General features: G+C 36.0%; 1 long non-coding RNA gene across 2 annotated transcripts; it reads left to right on the top strand.

Moving 5' to 3' along the window:
- The first annotated feature begins 8 nt into the window (after positions 1–8).
- Positions 9–2,488, top strand: LOC128248121 (uncharacterized). Of its 2 annotated transcripts, none has more exons than XR_008264393.2 (2): positions 9–292; positions 792–2,488. It is a non-coding gene; the product is annotated as an uncharacterized LOC128248121 (long non-coding RNA). The 2 variants fall into 2 exon arrangements; XR_008264392.2 differs by having other exon boundaries at positions 14–292; positions 1,020–2,488.
- The last annotated feature ends 11,426 nt before the right edge of the window (positions 2,489–13,914 follow it).

The raw sequence follows: 13,914 nt of genomic DNA, 5'->3' as shown, positions 1-13,914 counted from the left end.
TCTATAAGAATAAAAATACCTCCCTGTTCAAATTTATAATTATTGTCAGCTAACCCATTATCGCTTATGGTCCTTTATATAGGATCAGGAAGATAATCCATCATATTTCTGCAACACCTGTACTTTTCTGAGATATCTTTAGTTAATCATCGAGACTGGAATGTCTTTCAAATATTACACCTACTGTCTGATGTATATTCGCAACACTGATACCTCAGTTTTCAGTACAGTGTGAAGATCTTTAGGTAAAGGATACATTCAGTTTCGTGTAATATCAGACAGAAATTTTTCAGTAAGTTGTACTTATATCCAACCAATATTTGTATATAGTATAAATAATTATTCTAACTGACCAATAAAGTCAAGAAAATCTTTGAAAGTAATTTTGCTCAAATATAACATGTTATAAAAGTTTGGTTCTAATATAAGGGCTATGGTCATTAGAACTCCATTTGGTAATTTTTCAGATTAACACCAGCACGATTTTCACTAGGGTGTTAGGGTTTTAGGGTCAGGGTTAGCGTTAGGATTACGGCTTTAGGGTCAGGGTTAGTGTTAGGTTAGGGTTAGGTTTAAGGTTTTAGGGTTAGGTAATCGTGCGGGTGTTGATCTGAAAAATTACCCTCCATTTTTCCCGTTTCTATGGATGTTGCATAAAAAAGAAAACGCTTTGCAGGGGCAAGCTTTTTTATGCTGTAAACATTTTCTATATATAGACAGCTGTGAAAAAAAAAACCCATCTATTTGTTATTTTCTTTCTATATTATTCTTATTTTAGTTTTTATTTTCAGATACTCTCCCATGGCTTTCTACCATTCAGTCAAGTCATTCTATTCAGTTCATGATGCAGTAAATTAAGCAGAAGAAAATGAGTCTCCTTGTGATGAAAACTTGGTGCTAGTATAGTATGTGGTCTACCACGGTGTCAAACTGTATAGTCAGGGTTATCACCTTTCCACTTGCGGTTTATCTTACATTGAAATGTTACTAAAAGATTTTTATACACGTCATCTTTACAGAGGAAACAGCAGTCACATTTTTACAAGATTACAATCTACTGGATACACAAGAAGCAGATCCATGCCGTCGATGCGGTGCTGTCATGCAGGAAAGACAAAAACGTGACAGAGGTAGACAATTCAGGCCTGTACTTCGTTGTCCTCGAAAGGGGTGTCAAACTTCACGTTCAGTTCATAAAGGAAACCAATTTTTCCATTATTTGGACATTAACAACAAATTAAGCTGCAAGCTGAGTCTGAGTGAGATTCTAGAACTGATATGTATTTTTTGTCATGGATAAACCCATAACCACAGCAGTGACTCTAACAGGAAAATCTAAGAATGCAATAACTGACTGGTACAATATGTGCCACAAGGTGTGTGGAGCCATAGTTTATCATGAACGACGAGGGAAGATCGTTGGAACAAACGATAACCTAACCCCATTCAGATTGATGAAGCAAGATTTGCTGGTCGACGAAAATACAATCAAGCAAGAATGCTGAATGGTGACAACACTCCTCTCTTCAAAGACAGTGATGCAGAACAACGAAACAACAGGAACCATGGATGTAGAATTGACAGACCGTGTGTTTTTGGTCCCAAACAAGGCTCAGACTGTCGATACTTTTGTGTGGAATGGCATGATCCCAGTTATTGAGAAAGAATGTGAAAAAAGTTCAGTAATTCATTCAGATGAGTGGCCCGCTTATTGATATGGTTGAAATTCCTACAGATGTCCCCTGAAGGATGACAAATCCCAGAAAAAGGAAAATCGTGGATCCTATGACTACAACTTCGAAGAAAAAGAAGAATTCTGTTTGAAATGGCATGACAACAATGTTTTCACAATTGCAAGCAATCATCAGTCTGCCACCCCTGTTGGAAATGCTAAAAGATGGTCAACCACATAGAAAGGAAATATATGTTCCTCAGCTATTTCTCATATCTGAGTATAACGAATATATGGTAGGTGTGGACCACTTAGACTGGCTTATCCAAAAGTATCGCATCTCTGTTACATCTAAGAAGTGGTACTTTAGTCTATTCACAAATTTCCTTGATGCTATGATGGTTAATTCCTGGGTTGTACATTGTTTTGCAAATGAAAATACTTTGACATTACTAGATTTCAAGAGGTCAGTTACACAAGCTTATTTGGAGTTATCCTCAGATTCTGATCCCAAAAATTTGGTATGGCCGAAGGTATTTTCTTCAAAAGTAATACCAGAAATTAGATTTTCTACTACTGAACATATTCTTGATAGGAAAGAAAGAAAATGTGCCCTTTGCAGAAAAAAAAAAGTTTCAAAACAATGTGTAAAATGTAATGTTGGTCTTCATATGGGTTAATGTTTCAACAAATGGCATTCGAATTAATGTGTATTTAGATTGTTCAGAAAAACAATTCTTTTTGATTCTTTTTTTTTTTCAAGTAATATGCATTTTATTTGAATTAATAAGTAAATAAAAGAGTGTTTTTTTAAAATTTTTATTTTCCTTTTTGAAATCAAGTATTCTACTTTAAAAATCCTGTTTTTTTAGCAAAAGCACCCAATATGCCCATGGTCCTAAAAAAAAGACCAAACTAAAAATGTGCTTTTTTTTCTTAGAATATTATAATAAATTTTTTTTGTATACTCAGTATTAGATAAAGTTGTATAAAAAGAAGATTTTTGGTAATAAATTAAAGAAAAAAATTTGGGCACTAATGGGTTAACTTTCATCTTCAATAAAATAAGTGCCACCCATGTACTAAGTTAGATTTAATGGACTATTCCTAACCTCAAAATATCTGGTCATCTCCCTATGTTAGAAATCATAGTGACAAACATAATAGTTTACACTGCTATCACCACAACTACGGTAGCAATACAACTGAGTTATTCCATATCAAATCACCCAGTTTCAGAAAAATTTCCCAGGTCATCCCCTCAGACCCCCCTGCTCAGGTTACTGTTCAGAAATGGTCTACTATATGCTAAGTAACAGGGAAAAAAATTGTGGTTGCTTTCTCTAGTGTACATGTTGAGATAAAATACCTAAAAGAAGCATACATTTGCTGTGTGTTTAACCCATGGCAATTTTCAGAGGCCTGTAAATGGAAAAATATAGATATCTGAACTCTACAGAAAAAGTTAGCCCCAAAGTTGTGTTTACCTTATTAGAGGAGAAATGGCTGTCTCAAGTTGGTCCAAGAGGCTCATTCAGAAAAAAAAATGTATAATTAATATTTTAAAGGCCTACAATTTCAAAACTATATAAGATATTGACCTAATACTTGATATTTTTCCATCGTATAGGTACAGGAGCTAGTATGAATTTTTTCAGGGGGATCTGATGGGGTGACCTGGGTGATTTGACATGGAACGACCCAGTTACTCTTATTAACACCACCAACTGCGAAAAGGGAATCTTCACTCATAACAAGAATACTTCAGTTGAGTAACTGGAAAAGTATGGGAAGCATATCGTTGGACCAGGTTTACATTTTTTCTATATAACAAACCAAGAAAGTATAACATAACAGTCAAGAGATGCCTGAAAGGAGTGTGATCTACTATATAGCACCCAAAGAAATGCAATCACTACAGTTTAGTGGAGTCTTAAGCCACAGTGAGGTGGAAGCAAAAATTTCCATGACAGCAAGGTGATCACATAACATGTCATTTTTCCAGCTGTTGTGGTGGTGGTGGGTTCCTCTCTGTACTTAAGAATTACTGTCTGGAAAAATGACATCTGTGACTAAAAGAAGGATAACACAAAGACAAACTCCTCGAATTCATTGTTGTTTGAAAGGACAACAATGAGTCCATGGGACACACAAAACACAATCCAAAGCTATAAATCTACAAATGAAAAGGATGGGCTTTGAGAACATCATCCAAAAAATACCAGTGGAAAGATTTTGGATACACTTGATAAGTTTACCATGTCCACAAATAAGGGATTGGTGTCTGTTCCTTGAGTCCAAAATGTTACCTTTCTCATTTTCTTCACACTTCTTATGCTGGTCGTATAAATAGAAATGACAGAAACACGTAAAAGATGAAAATTAAAAGATAACATGTTGTCATGTGACCCAGGCTGATGTCAGTGTTGCATAACTGGCATGTACAAAGCACCCGTTGAATGTTAGGCAACATGCCGTGTTTGAGAAGACCCATCAAACCATGTGAAATTGTTGTTGTGGCTGATGCCAGTGTTGCAGAACTAGCACATAAAAAGTACCTTCAAACTTTTGGTCTCACAGAGGCAGTGACAAGTGACGGAGATTATTGGCAATATACTGTGCTTGAGAAGACCTGTCAAGCTAAGTTAGGCCATAGTTGTGGCCAATGGCTCTGTTTCATAACTAGTACCCATACTGGTAGCACATAAAAAAGTATCCGCTACACTCTTGGAGTGGTTGGTGTTGGAAAGGGCATCCAGCTGTAAAAACTATACCAAATCAGATTTGAAACTGGTGCAGCTTCCCAGCTCAACAGTTTTCAGTCAAACCGTCCAATCCATGCCAGCATGGAAAATAGACATTAAATGATGATGAATTCATGGAAGTGTTTTAGGGTTAGGTGAGATGACTTGCAGAATTTGTTCTGTTTCTTTGAGTTCTGAGTGCAATGCTTTTGATGAAACTTTATCCACATTAGCTCCTTTTGTTACTATATTACTGTTGAAATATTCTGCCTTTGTTTTGGTTAATTTAGGAAATATTGACAAAGTTGATTAAATAATTTTGGTATTGTTAAGTTGGTGTTTGTATCATAAATTAACATGAAATTTGGATGGAAAATTTTAAGTAGATCATGTGGCTGTGCGGTAAGAAGCTTGCTTCTCAACCACATGGTTTGGGCAAGTGTCTTCTATAGCCTTGGGCCAACCAAAGCCTCATGAGTGGATTTGGTTGACAGAAACTGAAAGAAGCCCATCATATGTATGTCAATGTATGTATGTCATCATCATCATTGTCGTTTAACGTCTGCTTTCATGCTGGCATGGGTTGGACGGTTTGACTGAGGGCTGGCAGCCAGAAGGCTGTACCAGGCTCTAATCCGATGTATTTGTGTTGGTGTTTGCCCCCCGCCCCCACATCACTACTTGGTAACTGGTGTTGGGGTGTTTACATCCCCATAACTTAGCAGTTCAGCAAAAGAGACTGATAGAGTAAGTTCTAGGCTTAAAAAATAAATCCTGAGGTTGATTTGTTTGACTAAAACCCTTGAAAATGGTGCCACAGCATAGCCACAGTCAAATGACTTAAGTTGAAGGATTAAACAAGAATTTTTTTTTTTATCATAGAATCAAGGGCATTCTCAAGTGGGTTAGTATCAAAAGAGTTAAGCCTGTTGCATTGAAATTACTCTGTCAAATGTAGTGCTTATTTTTTCACACTGATTTGAATTAATCATATATTATCTTGTATCTTTTTGCTTTCAATGATGTGATTTTTTTCATTTTTAGAATGACATTGTAGGTTAGGTGTGAGAGGCTGGATCTGGCCAGTTTGAACATAAAACTTGTTGAATATTTGGGCTGCATATGGTCAGTTTAAATGCTAAAGGGTTAAAGCAGTAGCCTTTCCCTTGAACCACCACAAAATCCTGTCTTTGTAGTGGTATGGTGGCTTGCCTGCTTCAGTGACTCCAAGAGCTATTCTAGGGGAGCACAGGTCAAAGGCTAGAGATCAGACTAATGTAGATCACCTCTTCCCAGAAGTCCTTTCTACTGTAGGCACAAGTTGAGCCAGTGCTCAGCTAGTACTTATTTCATGAGCCCTGAAATGATGAAAGGCGAAGATGACTTCAGTAAAATTTGAACCCAGAAAACTCAGAACTTAGAAAGGGATGAAATTCCACTAAGCATTGTGCTAATTGTCTGCCACTGAACTGTGCTGCACCTTGGGCAAGTGTCTTCTGTTACAGCCCCAGGTTAATCAAAGCTTTGTCAAGGGATTTGATAGCGGAAACCGAAAGAAGCCTGTTATGTATAATCCTTGTCTTGACATCACATAGTGATTGTAAATAAGTATCACTGTCATATAAGTGATGCTATTTGTTTCCAGTCTTTCATTGAAAAATATTCTGCATGGGATCTATTATCTTGCTTGGAAATAGGTTGGCACCAGGAAGGGCATCTGACCATAGAAAATTGACCTCAACAAATTCAAATTTTGTCTGACTCGTGCAAGCTTAGAAAAGTGGACATTAAATGACGATGATGATGATGACGCCAAGCACATCGGTAATTCTTTTATTTGATCTCCTGTGTATAACGAAGTGAAAAAGATTGAATATTACTGTTCAAGACAATCACTTGCACTGCTAGATATAGCAGATGATCTTCCTCAAATTATTTCATACTGTTTTATAAAGAGAAAGATTATCTTCGATAATTCAGTCCTGGACATGCACTATCAAATAAATAAATAAAAGACAGGATGATCATAGCTTGAATGCTTTTGTTAGTAGGTCAGCTCAACCAGGACTCATCTGGGTTATACAATAACAATAACAACCAGATGAACTCAGCCATAAACAAATGCAATAACTGTTGCAGGGCAATGGCACTTTATTTACTCGGGCATCCAGGTCAGAGGATAAAAGAAATCCTTAGAGATTTGTGCTATGGAAGTCAGTATGAGGAAAGTGTTTGAAAGGACAAAGGCATTTTAAATGCTCTCTATCTTTCCGATTATTCTATCAAATCATCATCAACATCATCAGTTTTAACCCTTCAGCATTCAGATTACTCTGTTAAATGTAATGCTTATTGTTTGGGATTAATCATGTACTACCTTGTAGCTTTGAGATTCCATTAAAATGATTGTTAGTCTTTAGAATGACATTGTAGGGCAGATGTGAGAAGCCAGATCTGGTGAGTTTGAACATAAAATGGCTGGGATATTTGGGTTACATATGACTGTTTTGAACTTTAAAGGGTTAAAATAAATTAAAAAATCAGTGTCATAATAGGGAGATAATTCAAGTCTAGAAGTGCAGGATATCATTTCCTACAAATGCTGCTGGCAAAATTAGTACCATCTGCATTCTTTCACCATGATCAGTAGCAAAGAAGCTATCTAATCTTCAAAAAAAAAAAAATGAGTCTGATACAGAATCCTTCCAGATCATAACAAAATGATGGAAAACATAAGCAAAAAAAAAACAAAAGCAAATAGATATTAAACTGATAATGATAACGAATGTGACTGGCAGTATTCACAGTCATTATGATGGTAATGGCAGCGGTGGTGGTGGTTTGGGTTGATAAAGCTATACCAAAAGACGACTGCTGTGGAGTAGTCTTAGTTTAAATGGAATGAGCACTCAACATATATATCAACTTAATTGATATTGAAATACGGACTATTTATTTTTATTGCAATTTATTATCTGGCAAACTTGTTATGACATATTAGGAACCCCCCCCCCAAAAGGAAACTAAACTATACAAACTTCCATGCTCTGTTCACAGTATACCAAATATGGTCATAGTCTTTACCAAGCTTACATGAAGTGGCAGATAAGTTTACATTCTTTAATGACATCTTACATCATCCTAATCATCATCATCATCATCATCATCTGTCCACTTTCTGTGCTGGCATGAATTGGACAGGTTGTCATAGTCCAAGTCAGTTCTTATTTGGAGTTACTGTCCACCCCATCACCTCTTGATAAAGCTTTTATACTGTTGTTTTTTTTTCTGCCTTTAGCTAAAATTTATAACACTTAATCATACTCACAGCTTTTTGCCTTTTAAATGGAACAAAACAACAAGAAATATGATGCTATGAGCAGTCCCTTGACCTGCTAGAAATAGAAGACAAATCTCATTCATATCACACCCTATCATCATTATCATCATCATCATCATCATCAATGTCTGCTTTCCATGCTGGCATGGGTTGGATGGGTTTGACAGGGAACCAGCAAGTTGCAAGGCCATGTTGAGCTCTACTGTCTTCTTTGACATGGTTTCTATGACTGGATTCCCTTCTTAATGCCAACCACTTAGCAGAGTGCATTGGGTGTAACTTCAAGATTGAAAAAGAACAGGGAAGAAGGAAAAGGAAAATGCTCCCACTACTCAGAGGAAGTATTTTGGAGGAGGAGGTCAACATGGGTGGCCTTATCCCAGGAAGTGAAAGGATAAAGTATGATAGAAGGATAAGCACAGTTGTCTTGATGTAGAGGAGATATATGGCAAAAAAAAAGGACCCATTGAGTAATATGGTCCTGGATTCTCTATGCAGAAAAAAAAAAAGACAGGATGGTCACAGTCGGAATGCCTTTCATCATAGCTTTGAGTGCTTGATCAGGTTAGCCTGAAGTTAAATAACAATAACAGGATGAAAAAAAAAGGGATAAAGACCCTCTTCAGTCATGAATGACCAAGGAATTGCACCTAGAAAGTTACCCTCCAAAGCACAAGTCCAGGCTAGGTCGTTTATGGAAGACCAGCAGTCACCTATGTATACTAGCCTCCCTTTTCCATGCCACCAGTGTTATCCAAAGGAAAGGCAGAGGCCAATACAGCTTGGCATCAGTAATGTCACAATTCATTTCAAAAGATGAGTGAACTGGAACAACATGAAATAAAGTGTCTTGCTCAAGAACAACATGCAGCTCAGTCCAGGAATCACATTCATTACCTCATGATTGTGAGCCTGATGCTCTCCCCACTAAGTCATGCGCCTTCACAACAACAACAACTTCTACATTGTACCAATTCATAATAAGAGTTTGTTCAAAACAGACACTGCAAATTACCAGTGCAACAAGATATGAATTATGGTCAATAGTCCAACATTGTGCTGAACTGGCAAGTTGTAGCTCTTTTAATATTTTGAATAGCCTTTTCAAAATATAAATCAAATGTGTAATCAATACCAACAACATACTTTAAGACTTTAAAATACATTCTAAAGAACAAACAGCATGACATTATTTAATTCCATCTGCTTCTTGTTTATTTTTCATTCTTAGTAACCACTTAGTTCTTACGTTTTATGTTCTTTGCAAAATATCTCATTAAAAATCACTAGTTTGAAGTAGGCTAATCTTTCATTTTTATTTTTTAAATCAGCATTTATATACAGTAATGGTCTTAAATCAAAGATGATAGATATATTTAAAATATATTGATATTAATTTATACTGATAATCATCATCATCATCATCATCATCGTTTAACGTCCGCTTTCCATGCTAGCATGGGTTGGACGATTTGACTGAGGACTGGTGAAACCGGATGGCAACACCAGGCTCCAGTCTAATGTATATGATATTTGAAATATTAAAATTGGTCATTCTGCAAGATTATTAATGAGAAATAGCTTAGCATTATTCATTTGTTTGTTCATTTTATGTCCATTTTTTCCCCATGTTTGCTTGAGTTGGACAAATTTTGTTATTTGAGGCATTGTTTTATAGGAAAATGCTCCTCTTGGCACTAACCCATACCTGTTCTTCAAGTAAAGGATCATTTATTCCACACAGCTTCCAAGACACAAAGTACCTGGGTGATTTGTTGACAAGAAACACTGACAACAACACCAACAGCTGCACTTTTACAAAAGCAATGGCAGGCATAAACGAATACAAACACAAATAGTCATTCATCCTGCTAGAAACAACAGTCAAGTCTTCATCAAATAACAGCCTATAGTCTTAAAGAAGAAATAAAGGACATGAGACATCAAGGAAGCCTCTACATGGTCACTCAACTTTCTCCAAATAGCAGCCAAATCTCTTGCAAATGGTACTGTATTATGATAGAAAAGGAAGAAAATTTGTATAAGGTAATGTTAGATATGTTGCCTGAAAAGAAACACTGGATGGAAAAAGCTTGAATGTCTTTGATCATAGGAGTCTTTTGATTAGGGCTGAATTTTAAAGGGTAAAGACCTCCTTCAGTCATAAATGACCATGGGATTGCACTTAGAAATTACCCTCCAAGGCACAAGTCTGAGCAAGGTTGTTTATGGAAGACCAGCAGTCGCCCATGCATACCAGCCTCCCCTCTTCACATCACCGATGTTATCCAAAGGAAAGGCAAAGACCGATACAGCTTGGCACCAGTGATGTCACAACACATTTTCACAGCTGAGTGAACTGGAGCAACATGAAATAAGGTGTCTTGCTCAAGAGCACAACACACAGCCCAGTCTGGGAATTAAACTCAAAACCTCATGATTGTGAGCCTGACGCTCTAACCACTGAACCATGTGCTAAACTGTATACCTGCAAAAAAATGATGGGGTGGTCACAGCTATTGACTGACTACTTATGTGCTATAGACTGTTCAGTCAGGGCTTATCTAGGGCTAATACAAAAACAAGAATGGAAGAAAAATTATTTAAGTAATCAGTATTGTGAACCCCAACAACAGATCATAATGTTAATTTTTTTAGCTTCAGTTCTTAAGTGAATATAGGGAGGAAGCTCCTGGATAACAAAGTGACATCACCAGAAAATCTAGTAGTACCAGTTCCTGGTATTTAAATGAATTGGGGCATGTAGAATTAAGTGCCATGCCTGGAGTTACAACAAGAGTAAATTTATTCTGTGAGTTACTAATGACCTTGCTAGTAGTGGTGCCACACAAAATGCTCTCACTATTCTCTGTAATGAGGTTAACACTAAGGAAGGCATCCAACCATAGAAACCATTTCAAGGCAGACATTGGAGCTTGGCACAACCCTTAGGCTCACCAGCTCCTGTTGAACTATCCAACCCATGCTAGCTTGGAAAACAGATGTTAAATGATGACGATAATGGTGGTGGTGGTGGTGGTGGTGATAATGATAGTTAAAAATATTGTACCAAGAAATGTCATTATGTTTAACATTTAATTTTAATGAAAATATTTCTCATCAAGAATAGATGTTTTTTTCAGACACCATTTAAGGGTGTAAATAAATGTGCATAAATAATCTTAAAAGAAATACTCAAAAGCCTCACAGCCAGATCATTTAATCAATTCTGACATTCTCAGGTTGGACGTAATATATGCAAAATTATGAATGAATTCTGAATGAAGTGAATTCAGCATATTTCTTGCCTGTTTTACCATACTAAAGTGACATATACTCTTCAAAACTGGCTGGTCTTGTGCTACCTTCCCTCAGGCCAGAATGAAACGATTGGGTGCAGCTGTTTGGATGCTGAAAATTTGGTATAGCTGACTGAATATTGAACCTGGTTTAGCAACAGTACTTTTTGGCCCTGGAGGCAGACAAACACATATACACACAGAAATACACAGATAGAGAGAGAGAAAGAGAGAGAGAGAGACATCAGTTTATCAATACAACAGGATTGACGTAAGTACTTTCCCTCTCCTTAAATATACATAAAGTGAAATATACTCACATACATAAACAGAGAGAAAGTTGGGAGAGAGAGGGAGAGGAAGAGAATGAGAGAAACATTAAAATTTCTGATGTTAAATAAGTCAGCTTCAGTCAGTGACACCAAATAAATGATGCCGTGCCAAAATGTCTCATATGCTTCACACACACTCCAGACTCACTCATCTCTTTTATTTTTGTTATCACGCTAGCCCCTGCAATAATTATTATGTCCAGGCTTTTCTCCTTAAAACAGTAGCCCTTTGGAACCACCTCCCTGCACATGTGTCTCTAAGTCCATCTAACCCTTATTCTGAGGTCACTGATTCCTAGTCTATGTTTAGTGGCACATTGTTCAGAGGAAAGACTTAATATTCACAACCAGCTGCCTGACCCATTTCCTGATTATTAAGTCTATTTGACTTGCATGTTTCCCTGTTTGGTAGATTATCAGGTGGCTGACCAGTATCATAGAAGTTAGTGCTGCAAATGGTTAAGTCATTTGCATTACAAAACTCCAAGAGCCTTGATCCTTCTTCATTCCTTCTATCTATAACCTCCATATACACTGGAATAGCCATTGTGCCATTGCTTAACATGTCTGTTAACCCTTACTGCATGAGAACTGAGTATACTCAATTCTATGTATGTGTAATTGAGACACAGGAACAGAGTTAACTCATTTTTTATATAAAGCACTTTCTAGAATTCTCCACATTTTGTATGATGTAGTACTAGTACACACACTTTTTTACTGGTCAATAGAAAGAGGTTGTGAGAACTAATTTGCATGTGTTTAGCATACTACACTATCGGCAAAAATTTAATTAGCACAGTGAGAGTTAAAGTCACAAGTCATGATAATGAGTTTGTTGTCATTGTTTTACTGAGGTAGTCTGCAAGAAGGCCTCTTAGAAATAGCTCTTTTGTTCATCTGTTTTTCCAAGCTATAATACATATATATAGAGATATTACTTCAGTTATTGCGTGGCTTACACTATTCTGACAACCTCAATTACATTATCTACCCATTCCAACAATATATCTTGGTACTCTTATCCACGCAGAAGAATTTGTGTCCCTTGATTATGAAGAGTTTGGCTCATACTCTCTTCCATCACACTTCTTACAGCATACATTCTCCTCACTTCTCCTTGAGCATATCTACAATCGATCTAATAGATCGATCTAATAGAAAGAGGGGAGTTTCTGATGATGAGTGGATTGTTTGATGTTTTCTACACCTGAAAGAAGAGGGTTGGTACAAATCATATTTGATGATACTAATCATTTGATGACAATTGATAGGTTGTCACACACGGCCAAATGTTCCTACCTGACCACCCTACTACCATGTGTAATACTTTTATGGTAAGTGCATATGTAAATATAAATACACATGGAAATATAATTTCATAAAGGTGAACTTTGCTTTGTAATATTCGTCAATTAACTTCATTATTCATCTACTCAGGTAACAATAAATCAACTATACACCTCTCTCTCTCTCTCTCTCTCTTTCTCTCTGCCACAATCAACTGATAACCTTGTACTAATGTTAGAAATCAATATTTGAGAATTACAGTAAAAGTAAATTTTCACATGCTTAATCCATTTACTGATGCAAGAACTCAGAAGAATGGCACTTTAATATACTCATAATATTTAAAGTGATTCTTACCACTCAGCTACTTTCTGAAATTAAACAAAATACTGATTTTGGACAACTATTTTCCACTCTGTCTTAAATATGCAAGCCTCTTAAATTTATTGATTTTTCAGTTCTATAAATTATATTTGTAACATTGGCCTATTTAACTCTCTGGTTATTTTCCGTATCAAGTCTATTTTTACTTATACTTTTCCAGTTTTCATTCTTCTCTGTGAACCACATCATCTTGAAGTGTTGATGAGAATGCTTGAGTTAGACCAATTCTTCTGATGGAATTTCAATTATTCATTTTATTACCACTGGATTTGATGATTATAGAATTATTGAATTATATTAATACATTTATTTCTGTTCACATAACCCAACACAGGTAGTAATTTTTATCAGAAAATATATATTTTTAAATCTATTAAATTTCTGATCATCCTTTATCACTTATAAATAAGATGTAACGATTATATTTTATATGCTTTTATAAAGATTTTATGATCAAGAACAATCATTTTATATGTTCTGTCAGCAAATTCTATAAATCTGCTTATTTCACTTATAATAATTATGATTTCAAATTTTGGCACAAGGCCAGCTTTTTCGAGGAAGGGGATAAGTTGATTATACCAACCACAATGTTCAATTGGTACTTATTTTATCAACCCCAAAGGGATGAAAGGCAAAGTCAACCTCAGCAAAATTTGAACCCAGAACGTAAAGACAGATGAAATGCTGCTAAGTATTTTGCCTGGTATGCTAATGATTCTACCAGCTCGCCACCTTTTCACTAATAATAATAATAATAATAATAATAATAATAATAATAATAATAATAATAATAATAATAATAATAATAATAATAATAATCATATTATCACTGGCTGCCCAGTCCTGGCTA

This window comes from Octopus bimaculoides, chromosome 6 (assembly GCF_046866305.1).
Source record: "Octopus bimaculoides isolate indiv1 chromosome 6, ASM4686630v1, whole genome shotgun sequence".
Classification (NCBI taxonomy): Eukaryota; Metazoa; Mollusca; class Cephalopoda; order Octopoda; family Octopodidae; genus Octopus; species Octopus bimaculoides.
This window is presented reverse-complemented; position numbering and strand designations above follow the sequence as displayed.